This window comes from Monodon monoceros, unplaced genomic scaffold (genome assembly GCF_005190385.1).
Source record: "Monodon monoceros isolate NGI ecotype Baffin Bay Population unplaced genomic scaffold, NGI_Narwhal_1 Super_Scaffold_13, whole genome shotgun sequence".
Lineage (NCBI taxonomy): Eukaryota > Metazoa > Chordata > Mammalia > Artiodactyla > Monodontidae > Monodon > Monodon monoceros.
The window spans coordinates 62,450,007-62,477,845 of NW_021703769.1; the positions used below are offsets into that span (position 1 = coordinate 62,450,007).

Sequence of the window (27,839 nt, forward strand, 5' to 3'; positions counted from 1 at the left end):
TGCATTGACATTGGAGGCTCTGGAAAACATCCTTCCCATTTTCCTCCACCTAAAATTCCTTCCTTCCTTATTTTCTCCCTCCTTCCCTTCCTCTCTCTCCCTCCCTCCCTCCTGCCCTGTGCTGGGCCCTATTCTCTGTGCTGATGACCAGTGATAAATCAGACCTCTTGCTGCGATGCAGTGCGAGTCAGAGCTGTAACAGCGGCGTTCACAAGCACAGGGGAGGGTCCTCAGAAACTGGGGGGGGACAGTTTTGCACAGGTGAGGCATCACCGTGCATCTCTGCATCTCACCTCATGCCTACGACACGTATTCCTTGCTGGCAGGTTTCACCTTTTCCAGTGCGTGTGAAAGGGGGGTAATAACAATTACCAAGCGCTCACTGTGTCCCGGCACAGCACGGGCACTTTGCATTCAATCAGCTCATCTCATCCACCGCCCAGTGAGGCTAGCACCGTCATCGTGAGCATAACTTTTTTACACGTGAGAGACGTAAAACAACTTCCCTAAGGTCACGTGGCTTGTAAGTGGCCTTACAAGCCTGCAGGTAGAGACATCCTGAGATAGAGATATTGCCATGCTGGGTTAGATCATATTTGTCAAGATCCCTTCTTAAAAAAAAGAAATCTGTTATGGCAGAAAATTTCAAACCCACCTCAGAGTAGGGAGAACCTTCATGTTCCCATCATCTGGCTACAGTTAACTCGTGGTGGTCACTACTGTTTCACCCATGTACCCTCATCCCCACATAAGCTCATTGTGAGCCAGTAGATTTTATTTTTCCTTGCAGAAGACGTTACATCCCAAATAGTTTGTGAATTAGTTCGTCCAGTGGTTTTCTCCATGCAGAGGGCGGACTGCATCCAAAAGACGCTTTCTACAAAGAAAGAGCCAGTGTCATTGGGAACAGACAGGGAGGGATGCATTTGAAATGGAGAGATTGTGTTCTAGTTGAGTTCAGCCATGAACTGATAGGAAAAGCCCTTTCCCCTCGCTGGTTCCGGCTTCCTTCTCTGTCCAGGGAGCGCCCTGCATTAAATACTCGAAGGGTCTTCCCACTTGGTCTTCCCTTGCGGCCCATTTCCCAATTTGCTCTTGGTCACCCCTCATTCTTATTGGCCATAATCAGTGCAAGGGGTACCCCTCTATCCCTCACTAAATGGTCAAGCGTTCAAAATACCTCCTTGTTGCTTCTAAATTCAGATACCACCAACTGCTTTAGTTCACTCTCAAGTGGAGAGAGAAGGTCCCCGACCATGGGACAACCCAGAGGTCCTGAGGGCAGGGGTAGGGGGAGGACACGTGGAAAGACCTGCATGGGGCAGGGACAGGGTCCACGCATGGAAGAGGAATGGGTCCATGCTCCCAGCAGCTGGGTCCGCCTCTTTGTTGAGACAGAAGGTCAGAGCATCAGGAAAGGTGACAACAGAGCTGGACCAAGAGGCAGGGTGGGGGCAGGGGGCTCTCAGTCCCCCCAACATTGGAGGATTTGGAAGCCAGGCAGGAAGATGCCTAGTGCTTCCTCAATCCCCCATCTCTCTCGAGAGAAGGATGTGCATGGTAAGAATGGCTCCCAAGGAAAAGGGGACTAGGTCACCCCTAGAGAAATCCTAATTCCGTCTCTCCACTGGACAGGTAAGAAACGAGGTCCATAGAGGAGAGGAGACTTATCATCAAGGTCACCCAGTCAGTTAGAGGCTGAACTTGGGCTAAAATTCAGGCCTCCTCATCTCTCACACATGCTTCTCTGTTGACCGCTGGTCACAGAACGGAGGGTGTGGCTCAGGTGGGGGATGGCCACGTGGGTAAGTGTGTAGAGAGGCTTGGAAGTGTCCACGTGGCCCTCTGGGTGGGGTGCAGTGGGGACAGCTTCAACTCTTTACTCAAGTTCATCTGTATTTTTTAAGTTTTCTGTTGGAAACATGTATCTGTACTCTCTTTTCAATAGAAAGGTCTAAAAAGAAAAGGTTTGCTTCTCTCTTGCATTTTAAACCTTGTCTAAGCAGTCCCGGGGTCCCCATCATACTCTTGACACGACTTGGCAGATCGTGGCAGAATAAATAAGTGGAGATGTTTCCAAAATCTTTTTCTTAGCTAGTGCATGGCCTGGCAGAGGCCTGAGCTGAATGTCTTTCCATGAGAATGACAGTGGGTCCTCGCTGTGTACCAAGGGTCAACACACTTTTTCTGTAAAGGGCCAGAGTAAATATTTGAGGCTTTGTAGGCCGTGCAGTCTCTGTCGCAACTCCTCAACTCTGCCATTATATCTCAAAAACAGGCAGGACAATAGATACGCAAATGCACTTGGTTATTCCAATAAAACTCAATTTACAAAAACAGGCTGTGGGTGGGATGTGGCCCATGGGCCACAGTGTGCTGACCCCTGCAAGGTACCAGTTCTGTGTAGTAATACCTCCAGCACTGTGCCTCCCATCCCACTATATCCTCACACCAGCCCTATGAGGTCGGTCTCTTATCAACCCGTTTAATGGATGATGAAATGGGGGCTCAACGAGGTTTAGTCCTTGGTCACAGGTGCACGGCTAGTAGATGGCAGGGCTGGTATCGTATCTCAGGAATACAGAGCCTGAGTCCTCCCGAGAGCCTTTCCCTCTTCAGGAGGCAGAAGGTTTCACTTTAGCCTAAACGGTCCGAGCTCGGGGATGTCCTGAGCCCGCAGGCTGTCTCTCTCCGCCATCAGTACAGTTGCAAGGAGAAGGGTGGGTGTTGATGGGGGAGCAAGCGGGCTGATGTGGCCTGTCCTGGTCCCGCTGAGACACCTCCAGCATGGCTGTGCAGCCTGGGGGATTCCCTGTGGCCTCTGCTGCGTCCGCCAAAGTGGCACACCCTCCAGGGAGCTGGGAGCTGGGTAATAAGATGGGCGTCTGAGCCTTGGCACACCAGCCCGGGCAGTGCCTTCATTTACTGCACCACAGCCTTCCCCTTTTGCAATAAATTCTCTGTGAATAGACTAATTGCAAAATAACCCTAATTGGGTAGTTATCAACGAACAACTTCCCGTGGAACAAAACAGCTTACAATTAATAGCATTTAAACCGTAAACTATTCTTCTGCAGAAAGCTAAGATGTAATTACACCCCATACGGAGATCGCGTTCCCTTTCTGGAAACCATGACACCCGGATTTCCCTCCGCTCAGGAGGGATTTGAGCTCCAGCTCTGCGGGCAGTGAGGAAGCCAAGTGGGGAGGGGAGGGGAGGGGAAGTAGGTATGTGTGTAAACAGACAGACACATACACTTACACGTCCGCACGCAGATGTACGTACTGTTTGTCATTTTGCCGAACTCAGCGTCACCCAGACTTCAGCTGACAGGATGCCGGAAGTTGAATATCACTGAGGACACAATTCCTCATGGCTTGAAGTCTGAAAAGTTACGAGGGGATCGATGTGAAATGTTGGCTTGTGTGAAGGGCTCCTCCTCCGATCCGCATGCCTCCAGTCCCCGCAGCCCAGCACCTTCAGGGAAAAGGAAGAGTCTAGAAGCCCCGGATTGGTGTGCTCTGCACGGATACCTTGCCCCTGTGGCTCACCTGCTTCACTGCCAGCCTCTGGGAGGAAGCAGCTGGAATGGCGACATGTTTTCAGGAGGAAAACGCGGATCTGCGGACCATCCACTCACAGCCCCCAGGAGTGAGATGCGGTGAGGTCAGGCGGGGTGCTCTACCCCATCGGCCCCCAAGCCTGGCCTCCGAGCAGGTTGTTTCTAATCCCGCGGCGCCCCTCTTTCCTCCCAGAGCCCCCGTGCTCACTGCAGCCGCCAAGCCATCGGACCCCCCACCCCCGCCCACGTTCCCCACGCAGGTGGCCCAGCCCCCAGTGGCCCCCCTTACCTCCCACAGTTGCCTAGGCCTCCTGTCCCTTCCTTAGGCTCCAGAATCACCCAAGAGCCTCCAGGCACTCCAACCGGACCTCCCAGAGTTTCATGGAAATGAAACCATGTTGGATGGAAGGCCCAGGGTGGCCTGGGCTGGAAGAAGCTTTTCCATCGGAAGATCTGCTGACACTGGGTTTTGAATCCTGGTTCTGTCTTTGCTAGTGGTGTGACCCTGACTTCCTAGTGCCTCAGCTTCCTCATCTGTAAAATGGGCACAGATACTCGTACCCTATCCTCATAGGGTTGTTGGCTGACATGGGACCATGAATATGAAACCCCTGGTGCAGAGGGGGGTAGGGTACAGTGAATGTGTTTGGCTGTCGGCTGTAGCAAGGCAGTGGTGGTGGCGTTGAGAAGAGTGGAAGGCCCGCCTGTAGGGTGACCACCCCTTGCCCAGCCCTAGATGTCTCGCTCTGGTCTTCAGACAAGGCCCCGTGTGCCTCAGCCACTCCCTCCTGCTCGTCCCAGCCCCCACTGCACACTCCACCTCTTCCCTCTCCAGATGTCAGCCTAAATGCCTCTTCCTCAGAGAAGCCTTCCTGGACGACACCTTCCGCGGGGAGCCCCGGCCACAGAGGACACACCAACCCTGGTGAGGGGCAGAGGTAGCTTCCCCAATAAAGACCATTTGACCTGTAAGAGGCATTCTAAGCAGGCAATGCCTCATTATATTGGGAACAATTAAATGTCAGGATGCTCTCTCCAACGGCCCTCATAGGCCACCAGCCTCCTTTCATCTTGAGTTAAAATGCCTCAAGAGAAAAAAAAAAAAACATCTCAAGAGAGGCCCCACCGGTTACCAGGGTGCCTCTGACACCTCCTCACTCTTTGCTGTGCCAGGTAAAGCCAGTGGAGTGACTGCAGCCCAGGTGTCCAGGTGAAGAATGAGAGAGGAAAACGGAGAGGTTCCACGGAAAGCAGTCACTGAGAGGGGGGTTGGGGGCCACCGTAGCGGGGGCTCCGGGCCCGAGCCGCTGAGTGGGCCGGTGGTCCTCCGGTGAGTGATGAGCAAGGGCTCTCCCTTTTCAGTCAGCTGACCGGCTGCAGGTTTGCAAGCACGTGCACGTGGCAGGGGCAGTGGCTCCAGTATTAGGAGTGAGGACGGACCGGAGGAGGTTTCTGATGAAAAGGCAACTGCCCTTGGACGCAGCAACCCGTCTTTACCCATCAGTCTTTGCAGGAAGCCAAAGACTCTGGACAGATGGCTTCCGGATGGAGGTGGCTGAGGGGAGACTGTCGCCTCAGATTCCCCATCTGTCGGGGCAGGAACACTGCTTTCTCCCGGGTCTTTGCTGTATCGCTCAGGATGAGACAATGAGGGAACAGCCGTGGACAACTCAGAGACACCACGCTACCGGGGTGGCCGTGATGAAGCCAGGTGATCTTCCTACGGCTCAGCCAAGCCGATGGGGCCGACGTGCCCAAAGCCCAGGTTTGCAGAGGACTTTTTCTCGTCTTTCTCTCGTCAAACCCCAGTGAAAAGGAGGTTTCCAGTAACAGTTCATTGGGGTCGGAGTAAACTCATGCCAAAGGCCCTCCTTGGGCTTCTGAGGGAGGGGTAGGACCCTGACCACGGTCAGTCCAGAAAAAATCAGCAGACCCCATTCATTGGTCACCCACTAGGTGCCATTCGACGTCCCAGGCCAGCACTCCCCAAACGTGTTCTGTGAAGGGCCAGATAGTAAATACAGTATGAGGCCTTGCAGGCTGCAGGGTCTCTGTCACAACTACTCAACTCTGCATGAAAGCACCCACAGGCGATACATAAAGAAACGACCAGCATGGCTGTGTTCCAATGAAACTTTATTCTGGTCATCAGAATGTGAATTTCACATAATGTTCATGTGTCACGAAAGGTCATCCATTTGATTTTTTTTTCAGTTATTTAAAAATGTAAAAACTGCTCTTAGCTCGCAGGCCATACCAAAACAGGCAGTGGTGAGCTGCCCTTTGCCAGCTCTTATTCTAGTATCTGGGGACGTAACAGTGAACAAAAACACAGGATGCCTCGTCCCCGCAGGGCCTCTGCCCTACACAGCTCTGAGCACCATGTCTGTTGCCACAAGCTGGATGGTGACTCTGGGAGGCGTGCAGCCTGAGGCCCCACCTTGGTGGCACTTCTGCCCTAATGGGAGAGGCCACAGGGGACAGGTGACCCAGTAGACCTACAGTCCACTGTCTGGTGTGACGAGAGCTCGTAGACAAGCACAGCAGGCGACAGGACAGGGGAGGTGGACGTTTTAGGTAGGTGGCCACAGAAGGCCCCTCTGAGGAGCCTCGGTGGCAGTGTCACCGGGAAGAGGAAACAGTCCTAGCAAACAGCCTGGCTTGTTCCAGAGGCAGCCAGGAGGTCAGTATGGCTGAAGCAGAGGGAGCAGTGAGGGGAGCAGAAGGGTGAAGGGTCAGAGGCCAGAGGTAATGGCCAGGCCACCGCAGGGGGTTCGGATACTGATGTCAAAGAGATGGGAGACATTGGAGGAACTGAAGAGTTTTAACATTATCTGATTTTGAATTTTTTTTTAAAATTTTATGCTACTTTAAAATTTTTTTATCTTATTTTGATAAGAACACTTAACATAAGATCCACTCTCTGAACAGATTTTCAAGCGCACAATGGAGTATTGCTGTTTACAGGCACAGTGTCGTACAGCAGATCGCTAGAACTTATTCATCTTGCTCAGCTGAAACCTGATACCCATCGAACCCCACTCCCCATCCCCCCAGCCTCTGGCAACCACCATTCTGCTCTTTGCTTCTATGAGTTTGACTGTTTTATATTCCTCGTATAAGTAGAATCGTTCAGTATTTGTCCTTCTGCGTCTGGCTTATTTCACTCAGCATGATGTCCTCCAGGCTCATCCATGTTGTTACACATTGCAGGAGTCCTTCGTTTTTTAAAGCTGAATAATATGGCATTGTAAGTCCGAATTTTTTAATCCCTTCATTCCTCAGTGGACCTTGAGGTTGTTTCCACTTCTTGGCTATGCTGCAGTGAATGTGCGTGTGCTAATATAATATCTCTTTGAGATGCTGATTTCACTTCTTTTCGATAAATACCCAGTGAGATATCACCTCACACAAAAGACAACAAGTGTTGGTGCAGATGCAAAGAAATTGGAATCCTTGTACATTGTTGGTGGGAATGCAAAATGGTGCAGGCACTGTGGAGAACAGTTTGGAGGGTCCTGAGAAAATGAAAAACAGAGCTACCGTACGATCCACCATTCTTACTTCTCACATGATTTAGCTTTAAGGAAGGAGTAGAAACAGGGAAATTGTGGAGAGGTTCTTGCAGCGGCCCCAGTGAGAGGATAGGGTAGTAGGAAAAAGCTGCTAGGATTGGCCGATGGACTGGATGGGGGTGACCAGCTGTTGGTGTTATGGGCTGAGGGGTTTCTTTGGGGCACAAAGACGACTCAAGCCTGACCCTTGAGCAAACATTTATTGAGCTCTGCTGTGTGCCAGGTCGTGTGGCCAACAGTCCCCCAAGGCCCCCCATCGGAAGGTGGGTCTCCACAGGCCAATCCCACGTGGCCTTCTCCTTCTAAAGCACCGTGGTATTTGACCTCCTCCCCATTTTGGAATCGTAAAAAAAGCCAGCTGTTGCCCACATGGCTTTTTAGAAAGAGAAATATGCAGTTATGGGGAATATCATAAATGCCCTCCTCACCTCCCTCCCACCTTCCTCCTCCCGGAATGGCCTGCCAGCTGCAGGCTCTGCCCTTCACTCTGAAAGTTGTCATCAGGGTGTGTTTGTTCCCTAACTGCTGTGCCTAGAAGGCAGAGCCGAAAGGTTTAGGCACGGAAAGAAGATGAAAACACCAGCCCTGAAAGAGCGGGATTAGCGCCCTCCCCGGCCTCACCCGGGCAACCGGTTCGGAAACTTCAGGCAGACATTTCCCAAGGCTTCCGCAGTGTATTTGAGACAAGGGGATCATGGTTAGATGGATTTTTTTTCTTTTCCTTCTCATGTGCTCACAATGACATCTAGAGACTAGGGGACCGGGAGCATGTTGATAACCCTGCACTTGTGGACCACTGCTTGGAGCAGCTCTGCAGAGAGCCTGACTAATCAGGGGCTTTGCAGACCAGTAGGGATTTTGTTCTTACCTGGGTGACCAGGGGGAGCTGCTGAAGGGATTTGAGCAGGGCTGGGGGTGGGGGCTGGCCTGACATGTGTAACAGGATCCCCTGGCTGCGGTATTGACAGTAGATGCTAGGGGTGAGGACGGAAGCCAGGAGAGCTCTTAGGTCGCTGGTCAGCATTTGCTCTGAGATTGCACATGGGGCATGAAGAAAGCGCCCCCTACTGTTTACCTGTCTCTGCCCCAGACCCACCCTCCACATGGAAGGGGCTCTGTCTTACTCATCTGAGAATAGCACTACTTGGCATGTCATAGGCCTCAATCTTATCCTCCCTGGGTAAGAAGATAACACAGTTGTTTTGAGCTTCAGTGGCTCAAGCTACCCGTCCCGGGAGCTATGCAGAGGCCCGCATGCACTGGGACGGGAATGGAACAGTTAGAAGTCTGTGAGTGGCATAGCCACCAGCTGGGGACTAAAAGTGTTTGTCCCCCACTCCCTTCAACATTCACTCATTCAGCAGTTATCCACCGAGCATCCTCTGTCTATGCGGGGCACTAGGTTTGGGGGATCTGTTTGGGAGGAAAACAGACAGAATCCCTGTCCTTATGGAGCTTACAGCCTGTTAAACGTGGGAGGGGAGACACATGAATCCAGTGAGCACAAAAATAAGTGCAGAATTGCAACAGCACCACCGATTCTGCAGAGACATGTGGTTGAATTTTAGTGGGACTGAGAGATGAAGAGTGGGAGGAACTACCTAGGGAAAGAGCAGGAGGGGGAGTCTTCCAGGACAGGGGTCCATCATGTGCAAAGGCTCTGAGGCAGTAGCAGGCGTAAGGAGGTTGAAGAACTAACAAGACCACCTGGGGAACTCTGAATATGAGCAGGAGGGTTGGTCTGTCGTCTTCCCAGCCGGATTTTAATTCCCCAAATCACTGGGTCTAGATGATCTATGTCTTTGTCTTGAGCGAGAAGAATGGAGCAGAGGCATCTGTAGGGACCAAACCGAAATCACCGGAGAGCCAAGGCAAGACCAGCCCGAAAGACAGGCAAGGCTCTGGCAGTCCGGGACCGGGGACGGGTCCCACATCCCCTCCAGAGAACCGTGCTCCTTCCACCTTTGGGCCCTGACCCCCACCTCCACCCCAGCCTGAACGCGGGCTGCCAACTCCTGGGGGCCTTACCTCCTGTGGCACCTTTGTTTTCCAGGACATCCAGGGCACAGAGGGGAATCCTCAATGCCTCCAGCGGTGAGACAGACTCAAGCAGGCAGTGTGCCCGGGGGTGTTCCACTGGCACTGAGCTAGTGCAGGCTTAGGGGAAGGCTCTGAACCAGTCTCCCCAGGAAAGCCTGGCGGCCCCTCTACCACTGAGTGAGCTGCCAGACCCTCAGACAAGGCACTTGATTTCTCTGAGCCTCACTTCTTACCTGTAAAATGGGTTGTTTGATGCCTCTCCTGCCTCCTCGGGTTGCTGTATGAAATACCATGTTTGAGAATATTTAAAATTTTCCCTCTATTCCGTCAGCGAATATTTACAAGCACCTGTTACAAATCAGCATTAGATTATTGCGGTTCGGAAGCCAGCCTCCAGGGTGGGCACGGTGGACCTGCTTACGCAGCCGGGCAGTCTAGGATGCTTTCCTCAGCTTCCATGAGTGTCTCGCCCAGAACCTGCCCTGGGACTAGGTAGAGTCACTAGGACAGTTTCTTGTGCTCTGAGCCGTTCCTTCCTTTGGGTGCAGCTGCTTATGTGTCAGCCGCCCAGGGCTTGGAAATCAGAGCTCTGGTGCGGAAAGAGAGCCCGGGCGTGGCCCTTGAGGCGGCCGGTGGATGACAGCCAGTCCAAGCTAGTCCCTCCTTTTTGCACAAATCAACAAAACCAGCTTGCTTTTTTTCCTCTCTCAAATTATTTGTCAGTTAAGCGTTAAGAATTCCTTTCAACATCACTTCCTTCTGGAAGTCTTCTGGGACTCTCTCCCTACATCTCCATGAGGTGCTCAGACTGTGTACCCCCAAATCACCTTACCCGCTCACCAGTGGAGCACACACCACATTATCCTGGAGTTGCCAGGGTCATCTGCAGCCCCCATTTAGCCACGAGGCCAATCTCATCTGTGTTCCAGGTCATATCTCCAGCCCCTGGTGGAGCAAAGTCTGTTTGCTAACCCCATGTTACAGATGGGGAAACTGAGGCTTGGGGAGATCGAGTAGCTTGCCCGGGGTCACACTTGCAAGTGGGAGACCTTTCACACTCAGTTCTGTCTGCCTGACTTCAAAACCCACATCTCAGCCTCTCTGCTCTGTGGAGCCTTTAGTAAACCTGCCATCGGAATGTGTCGAATGAGTAATCCAGTTTCTCCAAAGATAAAGGGAAATGCAGAGGCAATGTTAACACCTATCTCTAGCTGTTCATTACTCTCCTTCCCTGCAACCAAAAAGAGCAGGGCGCCGAGGTCTCCGTACAAGAACCTGTGCTTAGATAATAATGCTTAACCCTGACCTAGGGATTGCTAAATGCCAGGGACTATCTTAAGCGCTTTAGCCATATGAGGTCATTCATTCTTCTGACAACTCTGTATTCCAGGAAACTGACGCACAGAGAGGGAGGACACTTGCCTAAAATCACACATTTGCTCAGTGACAGAGCCAGGCTCTGAGCTCAGAGGCTTTGGTGCCAGCGGCGAAATGCTGAACCACCGCGCTTCTATCCCTCTAGCAGCGGCTGCCTTTTGGCTGCAGTTTTCCTCCTCAAGCTCTGTCCGTCTGTCACAAAGCAGTCAAGTGATCTACCTGGTGCTGGAGGGGGGCTGATCCTGTGAAAGACCTCAGGTCTCACCTGCAAAGCTGCGTTGGGTGAGAAATAGCCAGTGGCAGTGGCCTCCCATTTTTCTGCCAGTTTCTAGTTTCCATGGTATATTTGTGTTAGTGTAAAAATGACAAAGCAATCATTTTTCATTGTATCCTTCAGTCACCCATGAGAGATTGGATTTAGGTCACAATTTATTACCCCATGGAATTGAATCCAATTTTTAACACCATGTCAGCCATTCTGGTACTAGAGCCTTTTAATGGCTGTGAAATTTATACAATGATAAAGTAATTTAAAACATATGTAGGAAGAGCATTAGGGAAATTGATGTATAGAGAACCCTGTGGTAAAAATTGAATAGGAGATAAACATGGAAAATGGTGATTGATTAGAGGACAGTTGAAATAGGGCTCGCTTTGAGAAACTCTTAATGGCGAAATTAGTAAATTAATTTATTCCTCGGAATTTTGAGGGGGGTTTATGTTGCCCTAAATCAGAATCGAGGATGAGGCACAAAGGGCAAATTAGTAGCTCACCTCAAAGCGTGGCACCGTTTGAGCGAGAAGCCTCGGCTGAGTAACTGGGATGCTGCCAGGAGCCTGGCCCTGGTGGTGTTTCCAGCGGCCAAAGTGAAAAGATGGGGAGAAGACAGGGCAGCGGGAAGGGAAGCAGAATTTTTTTTTTTTTTAATTTTAAAACTTGCTCAAATAATACAGAAAGCATGCTTGTTATAATACCTTTATTCAAGTGGGACCATATGCATTCTCATTATTTCAAAAAACTGGAAAACGCAGCAGATAACTGGAAAATCTTTAAAAACTTGGCCAGTCCCCTCGGAGAGGTAACGACTGCAAGCACATTTTTGGTTTTGTTTAGATCTTTAAAACCAGCACTTGCAAAAATAGAGTTTGTTTTGGAACAGAGGGTTTATAAATAATAAGAAACTGATGTATAAATCTGGAACTTACAAAAATATCAAATCTGGTTTGGGGCATGGGAAAATTCAAAAATCATGTGAAATTGATATCTGGTTCTGGAACTTGCTTTTTTTCATCTGGGCGTGTATCTAGGTCTGAGACCTGTATCCCTGTCAGGAGATGGAGAACTGTATAATCCTTTTTTTCTGTTTCCCAGTATAATGTTTATTTACCCAGTCTCTTTTATTGCCTATATAACTCTTTGTCATGGCTGACTGTTACTCTGGAGTATGGCCTCACTACAGCTTAACTAGCCATTCCCCTATTGGTGGACATTTAGGTTGCTGCCAGGTGTTTGTCTATTGGGTGGCTCTTTTCTCAGCTCTCCCAAAGATGGTGCATAACCTCTACCATTCTAGGTGCATCAGAGAAAAGCTAATTGCTGCTTATGATGGGTGCCTCAGGACATTAGAGCTTAATTCTCTCGGGGACCCTGAGTTGAGACTGGCTGCTCGGAGCATCTGAGAAATGGAATTGGTGGGTCCAAAGGCTTGTCTGTTTTAAATTTCGGTAAATACCATCAAACTATCCTGCAAACATGCTGTACCGATTATGGCAGCCTGTTCTATCCTGTGCTAGTCATACACAGGATGTTGGAAGCTTCCAGAACATCCTCATCCTCCTAAAGGGATCTGCTTTCTTCCCAGGAGCCCTGGTCAGGTTTCAAATTAGTAATGGCTCTGCATCCCAACCTTCTGAGATCCTAGCAAGTCTCTTCCATGACCCAGGACAGTAGTTTGAACATTGAACTCCTTAATATGTGGGCACCTGGGCCTGCCCCCAGAGATGCTGGTCCAGGTCTAGCGCGGGACCCAAGAAATGACATTTCTAACAGATGCTGCAGTTGCTGCTCCAGAACCACACTTTGAGAACTACTGACCTGGAAGAATGATTCATCCCCTCTAGTTCTGCCCGTTCTCCAGGTCATTGGTTCTGAGTGGGGCAGTTGTGCCCCCCAAGGGACATCGGGCCACACCTGGAAATATATTTGGCTGTCACAACCTGATGGAGGGGCAGGGTGCTATTTGCAACTAGTGGGTAGAGACCAGGGATGCCGACAAATGTCCTACAGTACACAGAACAGCCACACAATACTTTTCCGTCCCAAAATGTCAATAGTGCCTCGGTTGAGAAACCCGCCTGTGGTCCTACCGGGATGGTGTGTCTGAGACGGGGCCATCTGCCTCCCTCCGGGGGCCTTCATCTCCTCCACGTGCCTAGCTCACATTCAGCATGGATGTGTCGCATCCCCAGCCTGGTTCCTGGCCATGGAATACCTCCACCTCACCCCCCCACCTTTCTGAGCCCTTAGCTGGCTCCTTTCCCCCTGAAGGCTCATCTCCCCAGTCTGAAGAGCCAATAACAATTAGATACCATGTATTGATTACTAGCTGTTGCCAGGCTGCGTGCTATGTATGTGGAATTGTGCTTGACAATGAAAGCTTTAGTCAGTTGGCCTGGGTTTGAATTCTGGCTATGCCACTCACCAGCTGTGTGACCTTGAAGAAGTAACTTCACCTCTCTGTCTCTCATTTTTCACCTGTAAAATGGGGATGATGACTGACATTCCAGTTTATCCCAGACAGTCTCGATTTGTGCCTGTTGTCCCAGTACAATTCTTAATAGTGCCCCCTTTCCCTCTCTAGAGTTACCCAGTGTGGGCAATAAAGTTCTGTGGTCTCTCTCATGATAATAATAGTCTAACTTTGTAGGGTTGTTTGAGCACTGAGTGAGGTGATCTATGTGGAGTGTTCATGCAGAGGCTGGCCCTAGGAAGTGCTTGATAAAAGTTAGCTCTTCTCTTCTGGGTCTATACCTAAAAGGATTGAAAGCAGGGTCTCAGAGAGATATCTAAACACCCATGTTCATAGACGCATTAATCACAAGAGCCAAAAGGTGGAAGCAGCCCAAGTGTCCATCGACAGATGAATGGATAAACAAAAGTTGGTCTATCCATACAATGGAATATTATTTAGTCTTAAAAGAGAAGGAAATTCTAGCACATGCTGCAACATGGATCAACCTGGCAGACATTACGCTAAGTGAAATACGACAGATGTAAAAAAGACAAATACTATGTGATTCCACTTATATGAGGCCTCTAGAGAAGTCAAGTTCATAGACACAGAAAATAGAACGGTGGTTGGTTGCCAGGGGCTGGGGGAGGAGAAATGGAGAATTGCCGTTTAATGGGTAGAGTTTCCCTTTTGCAAGATAACAGAGTTCTAGAGACTGGTTGTACAACAATGTGAATGTACTTAACGCTACCGAACTGTACTTAAACTTAAAAGCTTACAAATGGTTGAGATGGTAAACTTTATGCTCTGTGTGTTTTACCACAATTAAAAATAAAGTTAGTTCTTCTACAGACATGTATTGCCTCATGTAAGCCTCACTCGGCCTCAGTGAGGTAAGCTTCGTTCTCTTCATTTTATAGACAAGGATCCTAAGACTAAGTGAGGCTGGGTGATTTGTCTACACATACAGACAAATTACGGAGAGAGTGTGGGACATTAGACTGGGGCCCAGTTAGAAGGTTCTTGAAGTCTGGATAAGGCATTTCCCTAGGATAGTAGGGAGCCCTTGATGGGTTTTGAGTAGGAACAGTGGCATGATCTGATTTATGCTTTATGACAGGAGCAAACTTTCCATAAAAGGCCAGTTAGTCTTTTAGGGCATATTATATGTCTTTGTCTTAACTACTCAACTCAAGGTGCAAACAGTATGGAGGTGAATAGGCATGGCTGTGACCAATAAAACGTTATTTACAAAACAGACAGGCTGGATTTGGCCCGAGGGCCATAGTTTGCTGACCCCAACGTCATAATGAGCTGACTGCTGTAACCTCTCAGCTGTGGTGGGTTGGGAAAAGAGTTGCAGAAGACAGGATACTTCCTTGCCTCTTCCCCAACCATACGCCCAAGGGAGTCCCCCACATCATCACCTGGAACTTGTAACGAGCCTCCCAAGGAAGCAGCAAGCCCCCACTGGTGGCCCATAAGTCCCAACCTAGGTGCAGCCTCCGCTCCCCCTAATTATACTGAAAGCCGCCAGGGGGCAGGACCCTGACAAGGTGACCTGGAGGCCCAGCGAAGCCACAGCAGCCAGGCCAGCCATCTGGGCCCTGGATGTTGGCTTGACAGTGTTGTTTGTTTCAAGACTTTATTAACATTGCAGCTGGGGACCCAGAGAATGTAGAGGTGCTGTTGCCATCGCTTTCTCAGCCTAGACCTCAAGGGGCAATCACCCTGGTTATCCAGGCCTCCCGCCTCCCCTTGTTTATTGCTGTGTACACAGGAAATGCACTGTTAAGGTGCATGGAACGCTGTCGAGGAATTTAACTGTAATTTAAAAGGCTCTATGGGGAGGACCCCAGTGGCTGATTAATAACGCCTCTGCAGAACAGTGAAGACTCCAGCAGATCAGTGGAGCTCAGCCTCCAAACTTTATTTATGCAGCTGGAATCCTATAAGCCTCCGTTGTCGGCACTGGGGTTTCCTGATTTGAATTACCTTGGGCAGGATCCTTGCGAAATTGAGAATTGCAGAAATGGGACTACTGAGCTGATGGACAAGGACACGGGGTTCTGATCCTTGGGATTCTGGAGGTGAAGCCTGGTTCTCCAGGGCTAGCTATGGAACCTTGGGCGTGCTGTTCAAACCTCTCTGTGCCTCATTTTTCCCATCGGTAAAGTGGGACTAAAGACAGTATCTAACTCATAGGTTCCGTTAAATGAGATGATGCGTATAAAGCACATAACACAGGACCTGGCACATACAGAGCAGGTGCTCGTTCAGTATTAACTGTCCTATTTCTGCCATCCTCACTTGGATTAGTATTCCCTTCTGAGGAGCTCAGGTACTGAGGCTGGCTCAGGCTTGCTTCTGAAGAGATGTAAAAAGTCAGTTTTTATTTTCACATCTCACCCAGCACTGAAAACTCCTTTCTGCCTCCTGAATATCACTCACTGGTCCCTGTCTCTCTGTCTCCTGGACGAGTTGCCAACATCTCTTGTGTGGGTTGTGCCAATATGTCCCTAACTCATCTTCTCACATCTGCTCTGCCGCAACCCCCCTTACCCTGCTGCCAAGTGATTCTCCAGTCTGCATCCAGAGCGTTCTTCTTAAGGTATACTGTGGACATTGCTCCTTGTCTGCCGAAAACCTGCCAAAGGCTGCCCGTGGCACAAGGGAAAATCTACCTCCTTACGGCGCCCTTCGGAGCCCCACCTCTCTCTCCAGCTTCATCTCCCATCATTCTCACCCCTCCTTCCCCCATGGCTCACGGTGCCAGGGCCCACCAGCATCCTGCAGCCCCTAGAGAAAGCAGACTTCAGCCTAAGCCTAGCCCACGTGCTGATCTCCCTGTCCAGACCCCTGTTCTCGTGTCTCTCCTGACAAGCTCCCATCATTCCTTGGATCTGAGTTTAAATCAAGTTATGCTTTCTCAAGGGAACCTTCACTTTTCTTTTATAACATTTATTCTGGCTTGTCACACACATATATTTTTGTGGTTGTTTCTTTAGCGTCTTTTTCCTAATTAGACTCAAATATCCAGGAAGGTCGGTCCTACATTTTTATTCACTACTTACCCCATCTGGCACAAAATAGGTACCCAGGAAGGATGGATGAGTAGATGGATGGATGGATGTGTTGATAGATCAAAAGATGGGTGGATGTATGAATGGATAGATGAAAAGATGAGTGGATTAGATGAATGGATGGACAGACAGATGGATGAATAAGTGGATGGATGGATTAGAGAAATCGAAATCTGCAGGCAGAGAGTCCAATAAACATGTTTCGGAGCTAGTCCAGGTGAGAAATGACGATGGGTTCAATTAAGAAAGAGGAGAGGTTGGATTTGAGAACAATTCAGGAGGCAGATTTGATAGAACTTGTCAGTTGGCTGTAGAGACGAAGGATGGAGAGGAATCAAAGGAGACACCTGGATTGTTCATTAGAGTGACGGGCTGGTGTTGGTAATAACCAGCTGAAATGGAGAATTTACCGTTTACCATGTCTGGGTGATGAAGCTGATGACTGCACCCACATCACTGTTGTGAAGGTAAACAAGAGAATGTAAACTGCTTGGCTATTTTGCAAAAGCCGATGGAAGTGGGAAAAATTTCCTAGACTCTAAACTAAACTGGAGTCCAGTTCAGGTGGAGCTTTTGAAACAGGAAGAACAGCTGTGCAAAATCCTGAAGTAGCCAAGCACTTGGCAGGACCAAGAACAGACAGGAGGAATGGGTGACTGAGGATCAGTAAGGAATGGGGGGCCCACTGGGCCATGAAGACAAAGAGTAGGGTAGGGTCTGATTGGGCAGGGCCTTGTAGGCCATGAAAAGGAATTTAGAATTTTTCTTTGGTGGGATCCAACAGCATCACAAAAACCACACCTGATTTCTCAAAGACAGGAGTCCTTGGTCCAAATGGGCTGGCAGCCTGCTTCTGTAAAACCACGGCTGCACCCATTCATATACGTACTGCCTGTGGCTGGTTTCCAAACTCAAGCACAGAATGGAGTAGTTACAGCAGAGGCTGAATGGCTCCCAAAGCCTAACTGTTTACAGTCTGTCCCTTTACGGAAAAAGTGTGCTGACCCTTGTTCTAAGATAAAAGCTCCCGCTTGCTATGTCCTGTGTATATTCCAACATTTTACAGATTTGCCATAGCCTTCAAAACGGATTGACGGGAATAAGTTAAAAATTTAACAAGGAATGACTAAAACATTTTGGCAGGGTTTCAATTGATTTTCAGGGATGGGGTGGATGGATGGAAAAGTCAGAGGAAAAATGCTCTGATTCTAGCTCATTATAAAAAAAAACCTCCACCCTATGTCCCAGATACACCTACACTCACTGGAGAGATGCTACAGGAAGGCAGGATGCCTGACACATAACAGATGCTCAGCAGATGTTTGTGGAATGACTAATGGATGAATAATGACTTTCAGAGGAGTTTGGAGCTGGCCTCTCACCTGGAGTGTTTTAATACTGACTTGGAAATAGGATAAAGACTTACCAGCCTGCTGCTGCCTTTTACCTGGGCTCTCTGTCAGCTAACTTGTCCTGAGTGGCCTAAACCCCCAGTTGTTCACCTGAGTGGCACCAGAGGAGGCCCTGAATTTTGCCAGCAGACGACACACATCATCGACAGCGCTGTGGTCTCACAGGGAGCAGAACCGGGCCCAGATGAATACGGCATCATCATTTTAAAATGCTGGTAAGAAATGCTGGTGATTACGGCCTCCGGATTCTAATTACAGCACTGCGTCTCTCAGGAAGGAAGAGACCTTTTGCCACAGGCGTACTTCGCAGCTCATCTGAAACCCAACGGACTCTGGTTAATTACATGTGCACTTCCTGAAACCGTGAGAAAGGTTCTGACAAACGAACTCACCGCCTGTCAGGAAAAAGGGCGTTGATCTTAAACCTTGAACATCGCTGGTATCTTCAGCCAAGACACAGTGCTATGCCCGGCAGGCGAGGGGAGGGCACACCAGCTTGTGGGGTGAGAAAATTCCATTTGGAAAAAAGATGAATAATTTCTCCTCCATTTCTTTGAGCTTCTTTCCAAAGCGAGACTGGGAAAGAAAATACTGGAAAACACAGATCTGACTCTGGAACCCTTTCAAATAATAGTAATTATAATAATAAAAATAATAATAGTAATGCTCATTGATTGCCATTGTTTCCACTTCTGGACATTAAAGTTTGAGAAGCACCAAAGCTTTATTACCAAGCAGTGTTATTACACATAATTGGATCTTTAATTTTTTAAATCCCTGAATGAGATTCACCTGAAGGTTGTTCTCCGTCTTCATGAACAGTGAACAGTCAATCCTGGTGAGTCCCAAATCAGGCCTCTTCCCAGAGTTACAGAATCCTACACTCAATTGCTAGGTAGATACTATGGGTTGCATCATTTCCCCCAAAAGACGTTGAGGTCCTAACCACCGGTACCTGTGAATGTGACCTTATTTGGAAGTAGGATCTTTGCAGAGGATCAAGTTAAGATAAGGGCATTAGCGTGGGCCCTTAATCTGACTGGTGTCCTTATAAGAGGGGGAAACTTGGACATAGAGATAAACAGGGAGAATGCCATGAAATATAAAAGTGGAGATGCTGGTTATATATCTACAATCCAAGGAATGCCAAGGGTTGCCAATAAACCACCAGAAGCTAGGAGAGAGGCATGGGACAGAATCTCCCTCACAGCCCTCAGGATCTCCACTTCCAGCCTCCAGAACTCTGAGACAGTCTGTCTGTTGTTTAAGGCCCCTGGTTTGTGGTACTTTGGTAGGGCAGCCCAGGAAACTGAAAGAGTAGACATCGCCACCCAGAGGTCCCTCTGGCACCTCAAACCCTCCACCAAATCCAGCCGTCTGGTATCCTCTTTTTCAGTCATTCACTCTAACTAACAACCCAGATGTCTTCTTTGCTTCCTGATAGCCATTTAGGCTAGTAAACAAAAGAGAGGCATTTAAACCCTAACACCCTCTGACTGTCACTCTTAGTCTTGGGGCTAGGGCTCGTCAACTGGCAGGTCTGGACGAGATGTTAAATTTTTTGAATCAGTTGCTAATAATTAAAAATTGGAGATCTTCATTTAAATTTCCAAATTTCCAGATTCCCTTGAAATTAATGGGAAGAGCTGGCAGCCCCAAGCCTGCAATGCCCCATGTTGCAACATTTGTCTGTTTCTGAGAAGTAACCTCTTCTGCTGGGACACAGATTCTCTCTCCTGCAGTCCCCACCACTCAGTCTGGTTTCCCCCCGGGCCCTCCTCATTCATCAGGTTACCCACCTGTCCCCTGACAACAGCAGTTGACGGGATGCCAGGGGACCAATTCCAGCACAGTGGATAAGTGGGGACAAGGCTCCAGAATTTCCATGGTGAGGAGAAATTAAACCATCCCATCAGCCAATGAGCCCCCCAGTTTCCACTGAATCTCCCCCACCTCTTAATGACTTTGGTCCTTCCTTCTCCCCATCAATACAGTCTTGGATAAAATAATCAAGTATAAAGTACATGGTTAAAAATATAAGGATGATAGCACCTAGGAACTGGCTTTGGACAGAAGCTGTTTCTTGAAGGATGCTCGAGGTGCCACTTTATCAACACATCACATTTTCTGTAAATAGATGCAGGCACTAGGCAAACGTATTTCCAGCCTGAAAGCCCCATGATCAAGAGAGACACAATCCTTAAAGGAGCTACTCTGAAGGCATTTGTTATAATTCCCCACTCAATATCTCAAATGCGTAATTCCTACCCTGAGTCAGCGCATCTTTGGGGACTGAGAAATAAACAATCCCTCTCATGTGTATGAGAGTTCAGATCCTGCTGCCACCGCTTTCTAGCTGTATGACCTTCAATAGGCCACTCACCTCTCTGATCCCTTCGTAAATGAGGATACTGGTACCTCCCTTTGCAGATTCGGTGGGAGGCCTAGGAATAGCGCTGTGCACTATGCGTAGCACATAGTAGGTCCTCAGAAAAAACAGCATCATGATGGTGTTGGAGACTTGATTCTACCAACTCTAGGCCACTTTCAACACACTTCATCTTATGTGTGATTCGAATGGCTTTGATGTGTCTGGGATCAGGGAGTTTTTCTTTCTGAAATCCAGAACTTCATTTAATTTGGCATCAGGAACCTTCATTCCCAAACTGAATTGGAGTGAGCTGTTTTTCCACACTAAAACAAAACAATGAATAAAATGGAGCATTGTGACTCTATTTTTTTTTTTTTAGGGAGTTTCCCCATTTTCTCATAATGAGAGATCATTAAAATAACCAGAAGACAAATGGCATCAAATTAATTAAAATGTGAATCAAATGATACTCTATTACCTAGTTTTGCTCAATTGCAGTTGAGGAATGCATTGATTAAGCTGCCAGCAAACCATTATGGTCATATTTGTTACTAGAGCATAATCTATTTTATTATGATAGGATAATAACTAACACAGTCTTGCAGACAGACATTTCTCTGTGGGCTAAGTAATCATTTACTGTGGATCCTCACCAAAGAACACTGGGTTCATTTTGTTCATGGTGGAATGGAGCCTTTGAGTTGGGGAGGGGAGAAGATAGTTTACTTTCTTTGTATTTATCACATGGCTCAGCTTGCTGGATTCTCAGGTGGAGGACACTTGGAGTACTGCTGTGACATGTACAATGATCCAGTAGAGATTGCAGAAATATTTTTAAAAAAAGGTAATCAGTGAGCTTATTTAATTTTTTGTTGTTTTTATCTACTCCATACCCCATAGTGGATTTGATTGATTTCTCATGTGCTTACTTATTCATTAGGTTCATTTATTCATTATTCATTAGGCAAACAGGTGATAGGGTATGGCAGGAGGGCCCAGTCCTGGCCTTGCAGACATCAGTATCACAAGATCTCGAATTGCTCACAGCCTAAGGGGAGAGGCAAGGGCGCAGCTGAGCAGTTAGGCTATACAGGGATAGAGGTATGCACAGAGATTGCTCATAGCAACACTGGAGAGGTGATTTTGCCACTGCATGCAGGCAGCCTCAGAATAGTGTAGCCCCTAGAGTAGCAGTGATGATGAACTTGAATGCAAGAGGCAGGCCACCTGCATTTGAACCCAGACCCTGTCACTCACAAGCTAGGAATTCCTGGGCAAATTACATCATTCCTCTAATCCCAAGTTTCTCCTCTGCAAGCTGGGGGTGATAACAGGACTCCCGCACTGTGGTTCCGTTATGTGGATGAATGCTTTGCATTTCCTGTGTATTGTCTTGTTGAAGTCTTCAGTATGGAGGAACCAGTGTCGTGGCATTCTTGCTTTTAACCCAGGAAGAAATTTAGCGTTTAGAGAGAGTAAGCACCTTGCCCGAGGTCACCAAGCCAGCCAGAGGCAGAACCAGGAGAGGAAGGCAAGTCTCCTGTCCTCCCAAGTGCATGCTCTGAACCAGTATGAAGCGAGTATTTTCATACATCTGTGTTGTTTAATGCAAGGGTCACAAAATACCCTGAGGGGCCAGGCAGGACGTGAATGCCTGGAGCAGGCAGGCGGGGATGTGACTGACTGAGTAATAGCACAGGTCCATCTAAAGCCCCACATGATCTTGCCTTGTGGATTACAGGCTCAGGCTTGCTCACTCTTCTAATTTTTTTGAAAATAAGAAACCTGACTTTTTGTCCAAAATCTCTTGATTTAACTGACAATTATTTTAGTTTACAACAGAGTGTGAGCCCAACAAAACCTGTCTGCAGATGGGGCAGGCCCAGGGGCTGCCAGCCTGCAAGCTGTGCTGTGAAGGAAGACCTCTCTGCAGGCCACTAGGTGCCCTAAAAGCCTCCTGCACACTTCGTCCTACTTCAGTTTCTGCTTGGAGGACCCTTGCTTGTCTCCGGGCAGTGAGAAATCTCTGACACAGGCTGGCAGCAGGGAGCTGGGCTGCTTCTTTTCCAGCCCCTCTTTCTGCGGGGCTCAGCCCCAGCACCCATCACTCACTGTTCACAAGAAGGATGGTCAGGCTCCATCCTGTAAGGAAGCTTGTCTTCTGGGGCTGCCCCGACTCTCAGAGTGATTTGAAGCTGGGGATGGGCTTGCCTTGTGGGGGGGGGGTCTCCTTCAAGCAGGCAGGGATGCAAGTTTCCCCTGAGTTGTTTTTGTTCTCATTGTTTCTTTGGGTTGAGAGAGACAAATTGGACCATTCAGGTGCCCACCCATTCATTGTTAGCATGTGTTTACTAAATGGCCATTCTTTGCACGGGCCAGGTGAGGGGAGGGGTGCCCTGTAGGGCAGGGGAGACAAGTAGGTACAGGAATCCTGAGATCATACAGCAAGTATGGTGGAGGCATTAACAAAATGCTACAGAACACAAGTGTGGAAGAATTATGCCCAAAGGAGGCAATCAGTGAAAGTGTCATAGTCTTTGAGCTAAATCGCTAGGTGTGGATATAATTTCACCAGTTCAGGAGAGAAGAGGAAGGACAGTCCAGGCAGAGAGAGAACACTACCACCATCACCATCATTGCCACCACTGTTGCCAACACCATCACCATCCAACACCATCACCAGCCACTAACCATCACCATCATATAATCTCCATCGCCACCAGCACCATCACCAACACCATTGCCAACACCATCGCCATCACCTCCATCATATCACCACCACCGTCACCACCACCATCTTCACTATCCTTAGTGAATCAATAGCCAACATTACTGAGAGCTTAAAATAAAGTCCTGGGGGCTTCCCTGGTGGCGCAGTGGTTGAGAGTCCGCCTGCCGATGCAGGGGACACGGGTTCGTGCCCCGGTCCGGGAAGATCCCACATGCCGCGGAGCGGCTGGGCCTGTGAGCCATGGCCCCTGAGCCTGCGCGTCCGGAGCCTGTGCTCCGCAGCGGGAGAGGCCACAACAGTGAGAGGCCCGCGTACCGCAAAAAAAAAAAAAAAAAAAAAAAATGAGGAAATTGAGGCTTAGAGAGATGAGGGGACTTACCTTCTCACAGCTCATTAGTGTGACTCCAGATTCAAAGCCAACTGCCTGACTCCAGAGCCTGCACTCAACCCCTGCATCTCACTGCCGGCCGTACACCAATACCTGAAGGGGACAAAGGCCTCAGAGTACATGTAAAGGGATTAGGGTGCTGCTGGCACATAGTAAGTGCCCAATAAGTGTTAGAGACTGTAGATTCTTTCAGAAGAATGTTAATGGCTATTGCCCAGTCAAAGGGCTTCTGTAGTCAAATAACCTGTAGGAAATGGTAGCTCAAAGAAAGTGAAGCAAGTTTGGCTGCAGAACTCGTCAGAGCCTTCCAAGTGTAAACACACATTGGGAATCTCCAAGAAGCAATGCAGGAACCTTTACGCCCTGAGCTTATGGTCAAGATTAGGGTTCCTTGAGAAACACAGATCATGAGATAAATAGTCAAGAGCATCAAGGTGGGGTTAAGTGGGCTCAGGATTTCTCAGCTGTGGCACTATTGACATTTGGGGCTGAATCCTTCTTTTTGGGCAGGGCTACAGTATGCACGTTGGATGCGCTTTGGCCTTGACCCACTAGATGCCAGTCGGACCCCCTCCCCCAGTTGTGACCATCAAAAATGTCTCCAAACGTTGACATAATGGGAGACAAAATCACTTCCAGCTGAGGGCGCAGCATGCTCTAGTCCACGGAAGGGCTAGAGCAGCCAATAGCAGAAAATGCCATTAAGATGGGAAAATCTGACCTGGTCCAGAGAAGGACGGAGGAGGGCATGGTGGAGAGGGAGTCAAGGAGGAAGTGGGTTGATGAAGATCCAGAAGAGGGGATAGGCAGAGAAAGGTTCAAGGACGTGAGCCTTTCACCAAAAGAGGGGCGGTGGGCACTTGCTTCTCACAGACTCACAGACATCTTTGGTTTAGCCCACTGTATCCGTTTCCTAATTCGGTGGCTTAAAACAACATGAATTTATTGGTTCATTCTAAAGAATGGGAGTCCTGGAGGTCAGAAGTCCAAAATCAGGTTGTCAGCAGGGTTGGTTCCGAGTCAGTTCCTTCTGGGAGGGGTCAGAGGGAGAATCCATGCCTCTCTCCTGGCCGCTGGTGGTTGCTGGCCACCCTCGCATCCCTCGGCTTGTGGATGCACCACTCCATCTCTGCCTCCTAACGGGGCTGTCTTTCCTGTGCGCCTTCACCCTGGCATTCTTATGAGGACACCAGCCATTGGATTTAGGTCAGCTAATCCAGCTGACCTCATCATTTTTTTCTTTGCAACAGGTTTTTATTTTTGCTTTATATGTATTACAGGGTTTGAAACCTGAAGAAATATGTTTTCTCTTCAAATTTGGATGTGTATATAAATATCATTAGTCTGGACTCAGCACACTCAATGCCATGGTTTCTTGGCCTGTATCTGCTCTGAAATCATCAAGCTTTGTCTGTCTACCCAGGGGCCCTGAGAACAAAAAAACCACAGCCAGAGTTTATAGTTCTTAAAAGCAAATAAATTGGAAAAGAAAAACCAGTGAGGAAAAAGGTTTGATTCACCTTCTTAGGGTCTGTAGCTGGGAACCCAAGTTGATTTTGAGGGACATCTGGTCTGTCTTGGGTAGTTGGGGCCTCATACTGCCTTTGCTCTTTAATGGTTCAATCAAAGGCAGTTCCCACAAAAGCTGGCTAAAAGAGCCAATACCCAGCTCCAGGGCCTGAGGGTTCTTGGCATGGCAGAGTTTTCTCTTCCCAAGCCCAGAGGCTGACCATCTGACCTACATAGGGGGACAGGGCTAGAGTTTAGCAGAGGGGTTCACAGCTGACCTCATCTTAATTTAGCTAATGACATGTGCAAAGACCCTAAATAAAGTCCAAGTGGATATGAAGTTTGAGGAGACAGCTACTCAACCCAGTATGTTCACATACAGATTTTTTACAAATTTGACTCAATAACCATTTTAAAAATTGAGATATGGAACATAAGAAACAGTATTTCCGGGGCTTCCCTGGTGACGCAGTGGTTGAGAGTCCACCTGCCGATGCAGGGGACATGGGTTCGTGCCCCGGTCCGGGAAGATCCCACATGCCGCGGAGCGGCTGGGCCCGTGAGCCGTGGCCGCTGAGCCTGCGCGTCCGGAGCCTGTGCTCCGCAGCGGGAGAGGCCACAGCAGTGAGAGGCCCGCGTACCGCAAAAAGAAAAAAAAAAAAAAAGAATCAGTATTTCTGGAGTCTTCTGGAAAACCAGAAGCTTTAGCAACACTGGACTGTATCCCCCATGGCAAAAACAGTTGGCGCAGACAAGTGATTGCCCGTGTTAGGGTGAGCGGGCTCGTTCTAACCTGCCACAGCTCCTGCCCAGCCTGCATCCCTCGTTGACCTTACCCGGGTGGCCCCTGTATGGGCTGGAGTTTCAGGTGCCTGGCCAAAGCCCTGGGGGCAGAGCCCCATTTTCTAAATTCCTGACGGTCTGGTGGAGATCAGCTGTCATCCCCCCCGATGTTCTTTCTGATCCTAGGTTTAACCACAGTCATGTTCAACCATCCAGCTTAGAGCACACAGCTGGGATTACACAAGCGGGTAACCCCACTGGGCCCTCCTGTGGGTGTTGGACCGGGACTGGCTGGGTCTGCTAGTGTTTCTCCGGTTAAAGTTCAGGAGGCCCTTGGCCATGGTGGTGGTTCTGGAATCGCACTTCAGAAGGGCATGGTGCCAGCTTTAGAAATCAAACAGATCTGACTTTTGAGTTCTAAGGCCAGCCCCAGGTACCTGTATGGCCTTAGAATGAGGATTTTGTGAGAATAGGAAATAATGTATGTAAAGTGCCTCAAACTGTCCCAGGTTTGAAATGAGCACTTGATAAATGCAACCGTGAAAAATTATTACCAGTTCTATTGTTAGATGAGTTCCAAGTCACCAGACAGATGGCACATCGCATTCACAGGTCAGGGAGAGCAAAGTGGATGGAGAAGAGGGAAGGTGAGGCCTCCCCCAATCACAAGCCTCAGTAAGGAGGACAGCAGGATTCTAAGTCACCCATTGGCCGTTTCAAACAGGAAGTCTTTAAAGCAGCTACCACCCATCCCCTTCTCCCCCACCCCCACCCATGTTCTGTGCTCATTTCATATGCACCATCCAGTGTTTAGGTGACACTTTGTTAAACAAGGTCTGCCTGTGACCCAGCAAGTCACAATGAAGACAGGAACTAAGATATAGCTTTCTGCAATGCCTAATTGGATTACAAGGATCTTGTGAATGTGGCATTGACTATGAAATGTGCAGGGGATTATTCAGTAATGACTTTTCTTCTGTCGTCCTTCACTAATCCTGTCAATCGGGAATAGCTTTAGATTAGGAGAGAATCCCAGTGGAAGGAGCTGTCTTCCTCATTTACAGTTGGGCCTTCCTGGGCGTTGGGGGAGCAGGGTGGTTTTAAGTGATTGATTGCCCGGTGATGACAGCTGCTGTGTGTAAGCCAATGACCCTGGGCCGTATCACTCATCTGGATTCCTGCTCCAACCATCCTACAGTCAATGGACGTTTCTACCCTGGGATCTACCCAGAAGCCCAGGAATCTCTGTTACTTCCACTCCCTTAAATCCATGAGGTCACTCTCAGTTTAAACTCCTAAACATCTCTTGTGTCCATCTGCTCCTCCCCCACCGCTATCCCCCCCATTAGGCCTTTATGAGCTCTCTCTTATGGTATTACTGTCACTCCCCCACTCTGTCTCTTGCCTCTATGCCTCTCCAATTAAAACAACAATAACAACAACAAAAAGATAACAAAAAGCATGGCTTTCAGAATGTTTGTTTGTTTTTTGTGTTTTTTTTTTTTTTTTTTTTTTTTTGGCGGTATGCGGGCCTCTCACTGCTGTGGCCTCTCCCGTTGCGGAGCACAGGCTCCGGACGCGCAGGCTCAGCGGCCACGGCTCACGGGCCCAGCCGCTCCGCGGCATGTGGGATCTTCCCGAACCGGGGCACGAACCCGCATCCCCTGCAACGGCAGGCGGACTCTCAACCACTGCGCCACCAGGGGAGCCCTCAGAATGAGTTTTTAAAAACATCCTTCTGCTCATATCACTCCCCTGATGAAGATCCTTCCATCACAAAACCAGTAAATACACTGCGTGTTTGGGTCTCCTCTTCCCTCCGGGGCCCAAGCAGACATTACTGATCAATCACTGCATTGTTTCCTGCTGAGCAGGATCTGAACAGAGCTTTGCTATGAGCTCATTGGCACTGATATGTCAGAGTCCTTCGTCACCTGCCTTCTGCCTGCCTGTCTCCTTTGTCTCTTGCTGCTCCAGCCCTTCCCCCACCTCTACTGTGGAATTCACCTCGCAACAATCCTGAGCTCTGGGTAGTTATGAACGACTCATACCGCCAGGCCTTTGCATGTGCAGTTTCTTCTGCCTGGAATGCCCTCTCTCACACGTGTCTGCGTGGAAAACTCTTCCTTCACTCAGGTGTCATCTCTATGAGTCCCCAAGATGTGGGCATTTTTCTCTAAGCCCCCCCTTGCCTGTGCCTCCTTTTCAGCAAGTGTCCCATTGCCCTGACGTGGTTGGTTTGCATGTCTGGCTGCCCACTAGTTTTTCTAGCTCC

General features: G+C 48.9%; 1 protein-coding gene across 2 annotated transcripts in view; it reads left to right on the top strand.

Moving 5' to 3' along the window:
- Positions 1-27,839, top strand: part of XYLT1 (xylosyltransferase 1) — a 300,528-nt gene that overhangs the window by 165,479 nt on the left and 107,210 nt on the right. The gene's annotated exons all lie outside the window — the stretch shown is intronic.